Consider the following 6000-nt stretch of genomic DNA (forward strand, 5'->3'; position numbering starts at 1 on the left):
TCCATTTAGCATGCAGAACTACCCCTTGCAACACAATATAAATAAGCCCATGTTCTTTGTTTTGCTTGGAAAGAGTTTGACCTTCACATGGTACTAAGAGAAACATCTTAACACTTTCAAATTTAGACCATAAGAAACCCCTTAGGAGTCTCTCTAGTGGGACAAAATGAGAAGCATGAGGAATGAGAAAGAGACAATAAATGTGAGGACCCTTAAGAATTCTACCATGCACTATAAGGTTTCCAATGAATGGAAGGTCGTTGCACTACCAACGTTAAAATTTCTTCTGAAACTTTTGGTGATACCACTCCAACCTATATGAGAGAGAAAGATTAACCCCAAAGGGAATTCCCAAGCAGTAAATAATGTCACCAGCTATTTAATCCCTAGACATAGCCCCATGTTAAGCGTAAAGCCTTGTGTAAAGTTTTAGATAGTGAATTATATTTTGATTATTATATTAGTGTTGCCAATTAGACCATTTATTTGTAATTATATATATATATATATAGATATAGATATAGATATAGATATAGATATAGATATAGATATAGATATATGTGTGTGTGTATGTGTACATACATATGTATGTACATATATATGTACATACATATGTACATATATATGTACATATGTATATATATACATAGAGAGAGAGAGAGAGAGAGAGAGAGAGTTTCAAAATCATCTCATCTCATTTTTGTACATTTATTCTATTGTAAAATGAGGTTGTCCTCTCAAAGAGACTTATCTTTCATTTTCATAATTATTTCTTAAGACATGGAGTTGTTTCTTTTTCTATATTGAGGCTATTATGGTATTTTTTGCATAACACTTGGTATCAAAAACTACAATCCTAGGATTTTGCTCCTACAATCAAGACATTTTGTCATTTTCAGTATGTCTTATTTTCTAAGAAGTTTCAAATAGAAACTTTTTGAGGATACTGAGGATAAATATCAGGTCACGTGTGGTGAAATTTTTAAGTTTTGGATTATTATACTTTTAGAGATATGGCCTATGGAAGATAGGGTTTGTGACCAACTAAAGTTTTAGACCATTAAAACCCTGACGCTGCCTTGATATGGCCGTGCATGCGTCTATGAGGCTCTGTACACTCCCATAGCATGGGTATGCATGCGTCTCCAAGATTTTGCTACTTTTTCAGGCCAGAGCCCAATTCACTGCCCAAAACTCAATGACGCTTTCATAAATGAATTTACACAACATAGATGCATTTGCAAAAACATCAACAAGGATTAGACTGGACCCCTACTAGCCATGACAAGCATTTCGTCAAAAATGTCACAAATATGTAACCTACAGGTTTAAACAACATATCTAAGCACAAGGGTCTCATACTTATCTGAGGATCGCTAAGAAGCATTGATGCCTCAACACATTAGTTGCAGTTTCATCCATTAGGCCATAGATACATTGTTCATTCGTTTACAATTAAAAACATGACGAGAGCCATACATGGCTACTATCATAATACATGTTCATAACCAACATAATAACAACAAAAATACCAAGGAAACAACAGCCATATAATCCATATATAACCAATATAATACTCATGAAATAACAAGGAGGAATAACCTCATATTAGTGGTACAAAGGCCAACCAGTTGTGGAACTCCCACAAACCACTTGAGCGTAGACACGGCTGAGCCAAATCTCTCTTTTTTCAGCCACCCATGTGCCATGTTCCCAGCATGAATGCGGGATCTCATAAAACACATCAATCAAAACCATTCAGGGCTTCCAGAGGCCAAACCACCTCAACCCATAAAATAGTGATTCCACCTCATGGTCAGACATCACAAAACCATCACCAGATTGGTCTCTACCCAAGCCTTCTAGGGCTCTAGAGCGTTTGTTCCAACAAAGGCTTCCAGGACTAGTAACTCAACCCACAACTATCATCGAGATTCTAGAGAGTTTGTCCAACCAGGGCTTCCAGGACTAGTAACTCAACCCACCAAGGGCTTCTAGAGCATTTGTCCAACCAAGGCTTCCAAGACTAGTAACTCAACCCAAGTTGTTACAAGGCTTTTAGAGCGTTTTTCCAACCAGGACTTCAAGGAACTAGTAACTCAACCCAAGCTAAAGGAAACATGGGAACCAACCAGAAAAACAAAGAAATGAACCCACAACACCATGATAATCTAGGAAATGGAAGGGCTCGGAAAATCGACTATCAATCCAGGAAATCCTCCATGCCAATGACAGATCATGACTAATAAACCGCATGCACCTACCATGAACGCCAAAACTAGTGAGGAAAACATACATGAAACTCAGTAACTGCAAGAAAAACCCACTGTAGTTGTTGATATCGATGTCCTCTTGCACTTTCCTACTCTTCCTTTGTCTTCTTGCTCCAAAACTCCAAGTATGCGACACTCCTCCAAGAGTTCTCCAAGAACTCTAAGTGTCCAAGAGTATGAGAGAGAGAGAATAGAGAGAGAGCTCCAAAACTGAACTGACAAAAGTTTGTGAACTGATCCTCATAATCATTTTTATTGATGAGGCCTCTATTTTCTTCATTTTCCTCCTCACATGAAACCTGTGACCTTTCACCTCCGTTTTCTCCTAATTTCCATTATTTTCATAAATAAATGTGCCAAAATGCTCTTTTGCTTTTCCAAAGCCTTTGTCATTTCCTTTTCCAATTTCCTTAGCCATTAATTAATCACCAGTGATCCCCATCAATATGCTTTTGCCCAACATTCAGCTTTGAATAATTGTCCCATCAACCGTGGTTATTATTTTACCTTTATTAACTTTTATTACATAGAATTTTCACCAAGGATGTTACAGAAACCTCCCCCGTGGGGGAACACTGTCCTCGGTGTTCAACAACACCTACAACCAACAAAATTGTTGTAAGCAAAACATATTGCCCATTGAGCTTTATAACTTAGCTCGTTGCAATATTTACAATAATCATCCTACTCAGAAGCAAACTAACATGACAACATAACAAGTATAACATCATAATGACATGACATCCATACTGTTGGGCCATAGAAAAGGTATGTTTTATCCACATATTATCTTAACTAATCATTCATCTTTATATGTTTCTCTTCATTTTAGAAAAGAATTTAGAAGAAACGATTGTAGAAGCTGGATAAAATCAATCATTAACGAATTGTGTAATTTTGGGCATGAAAGCTAACTTTTGTTATTTTTATATACAGGGATATGAATTGAATGATTGTTGTTCAAACAATGGAACAACAATGACCAAAAAAAGGAAAAGGACAATGTTTTGATCACGAAAGCTAGCGGAAGACCAGGGGAATTGAGTTTATTTTGTAATAAAATCTGATTATCGGTTGCGAAATCCTCAGGATCTCTTGATCCTGAGGATTCGCTCCTATCCATTTGTCTCTCATCAGTTATATAAAACCGACAGGCGAAAAAGAATAGCTAGCTAGGAATGGGGAGATTTTAACTTTCATTTTGGCACAGAGTATTCTCACTATGGTGATGTTGTATCTTTATTATTGAGTTTAATGAGAAAGATCGTGTTTTACTTGTAATCACATTCTGAGTGTCTTTCAGCAGTGACTTCTAGAGACTCTGGGCCCGATCGATAGGATATTTATTGCTTTTCTTGTGTCATACTTATTTCTCTTACTCTTGCAATTGTTTATTCCTATTATTTCATGAAATTATAGTTATTCTAATTGTGTGATTATTAATCTTTATGATTTACCTTTACCGTCCAAAGTAGATTCTGGATCTTGCTATGTTTACAGCTGTGTGTTAATCTTTGATGAATTTATCAGATTAGTTTAAGTATTTGATTGGTGTTCCTTCTGCGTAGTGTTATTTGAGTTCACAGTTATTGCTTTCAGTTAAAAGATTGAATAGTTGCTTGTTGTTCATTTGTTGTAGTTTTCCTTTCTTGCTGAATGAATTATTGTTGATACTAATTAGTAAATCTGCTAAGAGTGATTCCTTTAGCATATTTGCATTCAAATTTAGTTCTCTGCACAATAGATTAAAATAGATTTAAAAATGCTTTAAGGTTTGCCTTCAGATTTGTTTTGGATTGAACTTCGAGAATTAGATATTAATTATTGCAACGATTCGAAATCATTTCATTCTGAATTAGCCTCTGAATTCACTTGCATAGACAATGCTAAAACTCTTGAATAAATAGACTTACTCTGGTTTGATAATTAATGTAGGTATTAAGATTGCTTTTAATAGTCATCTTAGTGCACCAACATTTTGGTGTCGTTGCCGGGAAGAGTGTTTCAAAGTGATTTCTTTTTATTTTTCTTGTTGTAAAAGAATTGGGTATTAAAAATGGGAGGTAAGAACCTGTGTAACCAGCAAGTAAAGCGCTTGCTCAACAACCCGCTTTTCAGCAAATGCATAGAGGTTAAATAGGAGTAGGGGTTTTTATGAATGACTAAGAATAAAAAGGTAGAAAAAGATCAGAACCCCCCCCCCCCCCCCCCCCCCAACCCAAATCCACAAAACCCAAGGGATCGATGAACCTGGGAAGATCAACTTTTATAGATGAAATCACAAGAAAAGCAGAATCTCAGGCAACAGTAGGACCCTGGACTATATCTAGAAAAAGCCCTATCGTAATCCCTCAAACAGTAGGCTCACCATCTGCAGCCTATGCTGAGATTCATAGCCAAACCGGAGGATCTGAACAGAGCTTTCAGGTTATCGAAAATTTACATTCTGATCCTTCACAAGAGGGAAAATCATGCAATTTAAGAGAAGGAGAGGGAGAAACCAGTGGAGTTGCTGAGGCAGAGCCACAATTGTTAGAACTAGGATCTCCTGTGATCCCAGATCTGGGCAGTGTCGTTAAACCGCTTTGGATTGAAAATACTCCACTTACTCAGATAACATCCCTTGAAGCCCCTGAAGGATATTAGCACATTTTTTACTAAATGGTGAATCAACCACCTCAAGGTCAGACCTCGACGTCGGAATATCCCATAATTGACCCTGTAGCCAACACCCCAATGAAAGTTATTCCCTTGCAAAATATCCCAACCTTTCATGAGATGACCACAGAGGATCTGGATGCCTTCTTATATGAGTTTGACGTCCAGTGCAGAGGATACGGTTACACCACCAATCCTCAAAAATTGAAGTTGTTCCCTTCTACCCTAAAAGGAGCAGCTTTGCTGTGGTTTGTGGGTCTGGGCGGATGCACTATTAACTCTTTGGATGACATGAAAACTTCTTTTCTCACGAAATATCAGGACTACTGCAAGACTAGGGAATTAAAAGACGAAATCTTTAAAATGTCTGCAAAGGATAATGAAACTCTAGAGGAATATGTCAAACGGTTTCAGTACAATTTGCAGAGATCCCCTCACTCCACATTACCAAAAGCAGTCCTAAAAGCCATCTTAACTAAAGGAATGAAAGAAGAATGGATAGAAACTTTAAATTTGATGGGGAAGGGAGACATTTCTGAAGAGGATTATGATGAAATTGTTCACTTGTGTATCAGGTGTTCGCGAGGTAGCACACGCACCGGGTCAGGAAGTCGAGATTCTATGACTAGAGGAAGCAAACCGCCCAGTGGAAGCGTGACAAGAGTAGAAATTGGTAACCTCCTGGAGGACTTCAAGACATACATCCTGGGCACCCTTACAATGTAGTTGGACGTCCTACAGGCCAAACAGAAACAAGCCTTAGCAGAACAGAATTTGGCTGTTTTTTGCCCACGCTGCCAGAAGAAGCACAGTCAATGGGAGTGTCCATTAGACATGGTCCAGACATGCACTATCTACACCAAGGACCATGCCACCGAGCAATGTCCATCACTTACAAGGCTGAAAGAAATTTTTAAAGAAGCAGAAGAAGATATAGAACCAGTATACTTAATGAACCAACATCGACAATGGCAAGGCCGACCTACAGGTATGTCACAAGACCCATCTCAGTTCTTTCCTTCTTCATCATTTAATCAACAACATAATTTTGGAACAGCGTGGCAAGGTC

The sequence above is a fragment of the Pinus tabuliformis genome, chromosome 5_1 (assembly GCF_031772625.1).
Source record: "Pinus tabuliformis cultivar Carrire ecotype Pingquan chromosome 5_1, CPIR1, whole genome shotgun sequence".
Lineage (NCBI taxonomy): Eukaryota > Viridiplantae > Streptophyta > Pinopsida > Pinales > Pinaceae > Pinus > Pinus tabuliformis.